This window comes from Apteryx rowi, unplaced genomic scaffold, assembly GCF_003343035.1.
Source record: "Apteryx rowi isolate R43461 unplaced genomic scaffold, aptRow1 scaffold_111, whole genome shotgun sequence".
Classification (NCBI taxonomy): Eukaryota; Metazoa; Chordata; class Aves; order Apterygiformes; family Apterygidae; genus Apteryx; species Apteryx rowi.
This window is the reverse complement of record NW_020447320.1, coordinates 509,613-519,207: the sequence shown is the minus strand read 5'-3', so window position 1 is coordinate 519,207 and position 9,595 is coordinate 509,613. Positions and strand designations below refer to the sequence as shown.

The 9,595-nt window shown below is 42.5% G+C and overlaps 1 protein-coding gene across 1 annotated transcript in view; it reads left to right on the top strand.

The window, feature by feature from the left end:
• Positions 1 to 9,358: 9,358 nt before the first annotated feature.
• PTPDC1 (protein tyrosine phosphatase domain containing 1) overlaps positions 9,359 to 9,595 on the top strand; it is a 24,939-nt gene continuing 24,702 nt past the window's right edge. The window contains exon 1 of the mRNA XM_026077023.1: positions 9,359 to 9,478. The gene's annotated coding sequence lies outside the window, so the exon portion shown is untranslated. The remainder of the gene's footprint in view (positions 9,479 to 9,595) is intronic.

Sequence of the window (9,595 nt, the reverse complement as noted above, 5' to 3'; positions counted from 1 at the left end):
GGGGGCGCTTAGCCCTTCGGCCCCGCCGTTCGGCACCGGGGCACGGCCGCATCTCCCCCGCGCCACCTTACACCCTGCCTCTGCCGCCTCTTCCTTGCCGGCCCCGCGCTCCGCTCACGGGCCAGGCCTCGGGGAAGCTCACACTAGTAGCGTCACGTCGTGCCCTTTCCAGAGGGTTTATTTTCTGTTTCACCTGCCAAGACAAGCAGGTTAGGTCCTCCCGACTCCTGCTGAAGTCTCCTGCCCCAGAAGACTCTGAATTCTCTGAACAACAGGCATTCCCAGCGACACCGTATACTTAACTGAGGCCGCCCTTGCTTTGGAGCTCCTATGCGAACCTCGTTTTTCCTAAATCCACACCCTACATCCCCGCTATGCTGTTTGCCGGCGGTTTCTTTGATGAGAAGGGAGGAAGGCAGTCAGCCACTGCTGGGGTTGCACCCAGCAAGTTTAAAAGCCCTCCCGTGCCGTCCTGCGAGCGAGCGCTGCCTCTCGCACAGACCCGCCACAACGTTCGCTCCCTGCACGGATCGCTCGTCTGCCCGCAGCCGGCATGCCCGCGGCAGGGCACAGCTCGGCCATGGCATCTCCCACCCGCCTGTCGCGGACCTGCTGCTCTGAGCAGGTTTCCCTTCCCGCACACGCTAAGCTGCTGAGCGAAAGCCCGAGCAAATGGACTACGTGCTGTAGAGCCGAATGATCCTACAGCCACTTCCCGATCAGTTTAACTGAGCCCAAACGTCTTCGGTCATCTTTCAGCATGCTTCCTGTTGACGCTCTTCTGAAGAGTCAGGCTCGCAGCTCGAGAGGCAAACTGTGGATTAGCTTTTCTCTCTGGAGGACTTCTTGGATGACCGGCTTTTGAGTTTTAAATGATAGCAATCCTCTAACAACTTATGGAAGAACCTTTGAATTTGAGGTTTTTATAAACACCAACCTTTTTATCCTCAATGTTTGTTGTTTAAGGAAATCCCTTCTAGTTCTTATGCATGTATAGCATCTAAAACAATTGAATTGATACCATATGAGGATAGAGGGGTGAAAAATCATATCCATAGCCAAAATAGTTCAGAAAAACTGTAAAGCCCGGGTTTAAGACTGCCTATCGTGACTTTGTATTTTGTTTAGACATTGGTGTTAATGCTTCACATGGATTATGTGTAGTACAGATTACAAGAGTATGTGCTGTGTGTTGTATAATTTATGAACTATTAAACTTAATTCTTATGTTTTGGAGTTGTGAGTTATGACTGAACAGAACCTAAACTACCAGCAAATAGAGGATTTTTTGTTTTTTTTTCTGGATTAAAGTAAAACTGCTGTGTGTGTAGGGAAAACCCCAAGCCAAAAGCTTGCATACTGACCCTCAGCAAATTGATAGGTCAAGCTGTATAAATTTAGAGATCTTTAATGTTCAACACATGTTTAATCTATGTTGGTGGAGTTGTGAAACAGGGATCATCTGACTGGTCTCATACTGTCCTCGAGAGGAAGACCATGGGAAAGGAGGAAGGCAGTGGGGAAACACCTCTCTTTCCCCTGACCTAGAGGGATGCCAAAGGAATCACTAATATTTGTATGGCACCGAGCAATGCGGGCACGTAATTTCATAAATTCCACAGGCATCCTAGCGGCACTGGCTGTAAGTCTGCACTGCTGTCGAAAACGGAGCTGCAGCTTCTTGGGTTCGTTTTGTACTACCTAGCTCAATTAGACAGCAATATATTTGTGGTGGCACGAAGCTCAGCACAGGCCTGTGTTTAACACTGACCCTGCTTCCCTGCTGGACTTACAGCGCACACTGACCTCCATGCGGCCACAGTTAATGACGGGTACTGCTGCTGCACCTGAGCTGGCAAGTCCAAGGCTAGCTTTGCTGTGTCTACGTAAGCTGCAGCCAGTGTGTGAGCAAACCCAGCCAAGGCAGCTGGGAGGAGGATAACGAAATAGCTATGAAAGTCATTAGGTGAGGAAAGAAAAGCTCTATTAACAAAGACTAACCTGCTAAAGCTAATTTCCCTTGGCTCCCTCTGCAGTGAATGGAGACAGAGATTCCTGTGCCGTGCAGCCTGTAACTCGGATAAGCTGTCCTCTGTGAATACTGTGCCATCTTTCTCCCTTCATGGTGGCTCCCTTTTGTGATAAGCAGGTCCTAGTCAGAGATGCAATGGTACAATTATGTTTAGAAACTCAGAATTTTACTTGCAGGTAGTACTTACCTGAAGATTAATATTAATCAAGTAAATAAGGCTGGTCCCTTCATCTCAGTTCTCGTACGTAAATACTGTGCGATGAGACACTGTAGCAGACAAACTCTTTGAGAAGGAAACATCATAAACTATTTTAGTTTATGGTTAGTATAATCAGACCCTTTCTGTCAGCCCCTGCTTTGCAACAGAAAGTGTCAGCTATAGCTGAGTGAGGGTCCCCACCGAAGATGCTCAAATGAACTGGCAAACAACATCGTTTTACTTGGGCGCTCAAGAATGAGTGATATTTCTCACTCCCACGCCTTGAGTTTACACAGCAGAATTTAAACAAACAGAACTTTACAGGGAAGGAAGAAGGAACCAAAATAAAGAATAAAACTGAAGAGCCTGAACAGCTAACAGAAGGTGAGACTACTGCCCTTGGGGTGTGCTGGCGATGCCTGTGAACACAGTCCTCTCCTCCAGCTGCAAGCAGCTGCTGAGGTAGCCAGCCACTACCTTCCCTTCCCTTTGCTTGTATCTCACTCAGTTTCTTGTCAGGGCTCAGAAAAAATCCAAGCATTGGCCAGATCAGTCTCTTATTCCTAATGGATATTCAGCATCTGGGGCTCTATCCAGCTGCTGAATCACCATAACGCCTTTTGCAAATTACACTTTTCAATAAATTATATTTTACTTTGACACATTTTATTGTTTACAAGGTTTACTTGGGACATGAAACAAAAGTTAATTACATCAACTGATACGTCAAGAAAATGGATTGATTTGATATCCCCTCCAGATGGGCTTCCTTTGCGTGGCAGTATGCATACCACATCTTAAAGAAGGGAGACAGAATACGTTAGGAAGGCACATTTGAGCCATCAGACTGACACTTCTTTATGACAGTGTATTTATTTTTTATCATGTGCTTTGACACAAGTCTCATAAAGTGTTATGCTCCTTCTGTAGGGTCAAAGTCTTGTGACCTTACGTGATTTTAGAGAGAAGGAACATAATTTTAGAGGGCATGTTTATTATTTCTGTAAACAGTCTGTTTTCTAAGCCAAGAGAACAGTTTTTCTGTACGTACTTAGATGACAGCTCAACTTCACTGGCTCACTTTCCTGAGTAAGTCTTGCCTGCCAAATGTTTTTGATCACAGTCTGGCAAACAAAACAATATTAATAGTATAGCTGAGCAAATAATCTCCAGAAAACTGCTGATTTTTTAAACCTCTTTCTACTGCTTGCATAATATCTCTGAATCAAATGAAATTTCCTTGAATTTAATTATAATTCTAAAGCATTTTATTTTTTATTACTGAAGACAAAACAATTAAACTCCACGGAATACTCAAAATAAGTTGCCAGCAATCTGGTTAGCTGTGACAACCCAGGTACATCACATTATGCTGGTTAAGTCCCCCAAGAAATGAGTGTCCATACCCTTCCAGCATGAATGCACATGCTTGTGAATTTAAACTCTGAACATGCAGCTTCCGAATCTGTTTTTACTGGCACAGGTTTTCATGGAAGGGAGACAAGACCATGGCCAAAGCAAACTTATTTTAAAATCTAACTGAATAGCCCGCTTCTGCAATATATACAGATTTCTGACAAATGCACTGAAGTGACTTGTTTTCCCTTCAAATGGTGCAGATGTATCTGGAATATGCCTCTCTGAATCTGCTGCAACCATGCATGCTCTGCTGCGTGGTCATGGCACAAGCTCTGTGCCAAGGCTTCCTTCTATGAAGGCCCATAAAAACTGTTGCAGCACCCTGCAGAAACTGTGAGCTTGAAGCAAACCGATTCCTTCTGTAAAGGGTTTTGGTCTTTTTGAGTGGCACAGAGCTGGTAAAATCCCTCAGTGTTATCCCAGTATTATGTCAAGGAAGGCAGAATGATGGCATGCACATTTGACCGTTTTTGTTGGAGTCCTCCGGAAGCCACGGCAGCTGAACATAGGATAAACCCTAAGACAGAATGAGGGGACTGAAGGCACTAAGCTAGTTAGTGCCATTTTTTACTCTTGTTCTTGCACGGAGAACACTTTAAGAGGGATGAAGAATCTGGCTCACTACCGTCATTCGGGAACATTCAATTTCCTCCAGTAGGGATGGGTTTGTTCAGGGACTTGCATGGCACTTGATAAAAACCCCTAACTAAACTCCTTAATCAAAACACCTGGCAGCTGTAGCTGGAATAACCTGCTTCTAAGACAATTTGGAATACATCTGCCTAGCAATATTTACCTATCTACTCGAGAGCTGTCTCCTTCCCTCTGGACATACAGCTTGAGGCATAATAATAAATTCCTAAGAATACCTGAAATTCTCTTTGTCAAAGTCTAATTAATCTTGAGATCTGTTTGGGTTTTGTTCAGTGCCTTAAAGTTCATAAAACACAAGACTCTATTTCCCCAGCTCAGTCTTCCTGATTTACAATTTTTTTCTCCTTCCTACAGCAATCATCCTTCAGGTTGCTCAGTTTTGGCAACTGAAAGATTCATGCTGACTCACAGCCTGACTCTGCTCCTTGGTCATTCCAGATGTTTTGTTGTTAAAACGCAGTTCTTAGTTCTTGTTCCTTCTTTCCTGACAAAGATTTTTTCACTGTTTCAGTCCCTCCTCTTTCAGCATTTCCCTTCAGAAGCAGACAATCTACTGTGCCAAGATGTTCTTGTTTTACTGGAAGATTTTAGTTAATCATTATTTCTAATCTGACAGATAGCTAATACCCATTCCGGTAGCAAATGACTGCTCTAATGCACACGGGGATCTTTAGCAGCAGTTGATTTTAAGGAACTGATATAATTTCATAAAGCCATGATTGTGAAATTTCACCAAGAATCACAGGGGGTAGATCAGAAGCACCAATCCAGCTGAATGCAGAAGTCACTGAAAATCCCCTCCAGCTGAAGGCATATGATGCAAATAAAAACTGTAGACTCATAAGCTTTGACATCAGAAAAATTACCACTAGAATTACCACCAGAATGAACTACATTTCACTTAAGATGTTTCTTTCTGACTAATGCTCAAGGCAGACGGGTAAGAATGTATGGTTTAAATTAGCTTCTGCAAACTTACAGCTGCTATGTTATCCTACTAAAATTTTTTTCCTCCATTGTGGTTCATATTAATTTGCTGCCTTAGGGTTGCATGTGAATTCAAGCACTACAGGCTTTTTAAAATGAAAAATACATATGCATTTTTTTTTAGAAAGTAAAAGGGTTACATATAAGATGAATATAGCAAGCAGATGACTGAAATAAATGCAGTAGCTTACACTTTTACCTACTGCAACATCATTTCTTTAACATCTTTCTGAGAGGAGAACACACACTGTACATAGAAGGGAGAGGAGGGTCTCAAAGTTCCTATATTCTGTATCCTGACCTAGCAAAGATTTTACTATAGTCAAAGCTGTAGACTTTGGCTATCAAACTTCTTAATCATTATTTTAAAGTAAAGTCACACAAAATCCAAGACACTCAGACCTTTCCCTGTTAGTTTTCCTGTCCTGTTGTAAAATGGTGGTATTATTAGTTACCTGCTGTAGTACAGTTATTATTTAAAAAATTCCCTTAATGAAAAGTTTTGGTAAGTGAAACTACAGAAATATCTACACCTTTGTGACAACAAATTTACTTTGAACAATTTCTCACTTGACTTATTAATCATGATTGTAAAGGCCAAAGTACAGTTTTAAGGTGTTGAAGCTAAGAAGTGTAAAGCATATAAAAAAGTAATAAATGAGAAGAAGGAAATTCAATACACAGTTCCATAAAAAAGTAAATTAAAAAAAAAAAAGCTGTGAGGATGATAAACCTCTACAGAATAGGAAAGGGACTGGTAACATGACAGAGAAACAGCTGCATCTTTTTAAAAGGAACTGTAAGAAAATTCACATGAAAACAAGTGCAAGGACACAAAATTGGCCTGATAGAAAATAGAATTATATCTATAGTATTCGTCCTGCCTTCAAACGAGACCCCAGTTGAAGGAGGGAGCTTCCATCCACATAGTGTTGAATGTCAAAGGAAGAGAGGGATGAGGCAAAATGTCTTGGAAAACCTTTGACAGCAGGCATCACTTGTCTTTTCCAGGAAAAGGTGGAAAGCTAAAGATGAATGAGTTCTAGCAAGATACTCAGACACTACACAGAAGCTCAAACGGCTCCACTGAATCTGCATACAGACTTGCCCATACTTGGGATCCACGCTCCAAACTAATGACAGCTACAATACCACGTTCCACTGAGGACATTTCTAACCTCAAAAGCAGCAGCTCAAGTTATTTTTTCTTGCTATTGGCATTGTTTCATTACATCTGCTGATTATCCCTCCTATTCCTTTGTTCCCTTCCCATTACGCTGATGTTCGTTTCAAACAAGGCAGATATTGTACAATGTGTGATGTGCCTGCATAAACAGTGCAAATGAAAGGCTTGCAGTGAAAAATTAAGTCATCTTTGTAAGGGCTGTGTTTATGCTGGGAAAGAACACTGCTATCCCCAGTGAGCAAATGGAAAGTAAGAAAATGAAAACAGGAATAAAGAATTTAAATCCAGTACTCGTGCAAGAAAGATAAAGAGTGTTAACAATTCAGATGTAGAAATGAACACAAAAGGTTAAAGGTGAACGTTCAATATTCTTTATAATGCTTTACTCACTCCACAGATTAACCAAATGCAGTTATTCATCAGCTAGCTACTAGCTTTGAGTTGCAAAGCGCTCAGAATGCCTTCCTGAAAAGCATGCTCGATGTTGAAAAAACATGTGACCCAAATGCAAAAAAACCACAAAACTGAGTAAGTGGGATTTCTAAGCTATGTACAAACTACTGAGATGAAGTGCAGGAACCCTAAAATACAAGCTGTCTTGCCCCCACAACAATCTGAAGGATAAAAGGAATATAACAGAAGACAGAATTTTGATAAAGAAAGAGGTGTTTTATATAGCTAGAAAAAAACAGATGCACCATGTTAATTTGCCACAAGGTGGCATGTGCTGATCTAAAATGAGTTCCAATCAGGTAAGGTTTTTAAGATCTAAATAGCAAAACTCAGACCTGGAGTAAGTAGGTTCAGCTTCAGCAGAGTTATGCCATTTGCATCACGTTAGAACTTGGCCCTACAGTAGTGGAGGTTCTCAGTATGCATCCAGGAATATCACCAAACTTGAATTCACACTTTTTCCTGGAAAAGTTTCCTTTCTTCTGTTGTCCCTTATTGTCTATAGATTGCTCTGACTAAATAAAAATAACCTTTTCCTGGCTGTATCTGAAGGCCTGTTTCTCATTCTCACTTTGGTTCATTTCCTGCTCAATAACATAGCTTTCAAAATCTGACATTTCTGAGTAGTCCTGCAACATGGTTTTCCTCGTGGCACAGTCCTGCGGGGGCACCTCATGGGTCTGCATGCTGAAAAGAGCGGTGAAGGCAGCAGGCCTGCCCTCTGCCACTGCCCTTTGCTGGGCACCCTGCTCTGGCCCACTGTGCGGGCACAAGGGTTCGTGCAGCTGCACAGTGAGCTGGATCGAGGACATGATATGGTTTTCCCTTATTTCAGACACAAAGAAGCAAAGCCAGAACGTTTATTTTCAAAAAACGTGGCATGCGTCTGTGGTTATATCTTTACAACAAAACAAAGTAAGCTTTATGCTTTCTTTTATGAATTTTATGAACTTTATGAATTCTTTTCTGAAGCATTCAGGAGGTTTGTTTATTGAAGTAATTATGTAATGATAAACACAAATTTTAGGAACAGATATCACATGGCACACTCATAGCCGTACTCCGCATTCCAGCCCTGAGCCAGCAAAACTCTAAACACATGAATATTATAATTGACGGCAAAGGCACAAATCACACTCAGCAGCACTGAACGCTAAATATATGTCCTGTAGTTAAATTAATAAATGAAACTTGTAAATGTCACCAGCTGTTTCTGTCAAGCAGACCTTAGAAAAACAGCCCTCAGGTTTTTTACTTAGAAAAAGATAGAGGTAAGAGCTACATAGCCATTTTTTTTGCTTGTTTAGAGATGACAGTTATTTTAGGAAAGGCTGTATGCTAATGGTGTGAAAAAACAAGGTAAGTTTACAACGCTGTAGTACTAACGTGACATATGTGCTCTAAGGAGCAAGCCCTGCGGTTGTTATACACACACTTCCTTCACTTAGTAAAAGGAAAATGAACAACAGAGATTTCTTCAGTACTTCCACTAAGTCCTTACATCTGTTGCTTTATCTTTAAAGGGCCTAATTTACAAAAACATAAACACTGCTGTTGTTTATGTAACTTACATGATGTAACATAGACACTAATTCTATTAGCTAACACTACAATTATTTTAATACTGGCTAATGAGATACACAATACTATCAAAAATTTATCTTAAAAATATCTTGAAAAGCACAGCTTAACTTTGCAAATGGCTTATAAGGACAGTCCATCCTAAAATATCCTCATTATATACAGATGTTTCAGCCTAACACACTCATGTGCTGTAAGGGTTAACTGCTCTTATTATTCCTTTAACCAGGAATCACATATCAGTTCTAGTATTAAAATAAACCATTATATACATAATCTACTCCTATATCCAAGATCCAAATACCTTCGTGCCTGTTACGGATGCTAAAAAGACTTGTAACTAAGCCTTGCAAAACCCTAATTGATGTCTCTTTGGCATCCCTTCACCACTAATTCCAGGAGCCTTAATATGAATAAAATACATCACAATATAATCAACAGAACAGCTAGTTGAAATAGAGGTCTTTCAGCATGTTAATGTGGAAAACATTCATCAGCTGCAGGTCTAATTTACCTGAATAGAAAGAAACCATCTGTGAGAAATTTCCGGTGAAGCCCCTAATGTGCAAGCGCTAGTAAAAGTCAGTGGTTCCCGATGATGGTGAAGATGCTAAGTGAAGTGACGTCAGCAGCACCTGTTCACTATGGTCTCTCTCAGCGTTTCTAAGCGCACGGCAGCTACAAAACGCCAATGCCGCCGCTGGCGCCCCTCACCCGCGGGCGGGGGGCTGGGGCCAGCAGGAGCTCCGCACCGCACCGCGCCTCGCCTCCCCTCCCCGCAGCGCGCTTTCCCATCGCCCCTGCTGCGGCCCCGCTACGAGCAGCGCCCCGCGGCCACGGCACGCACCACCGCTCACGAGCCCGGTAACGCCACCTTGCTCGGTGGACGACGCACACCCTGCATTTCCCATCTGATCTGGTTTAAAGGCAGCATTTGACATGTTTCTCCTCCCGAAACGCATCTGAGGTAAGACATGAAGCGTCTCCGCGCTGGCAGGAGACCACCGGGGCAGCAGCCTCACGGCGCGGCTGCCCGCGGCCCAACGGCCCCCGCCGGCGGCGCATGCGCGCGCGCACCCCTCCC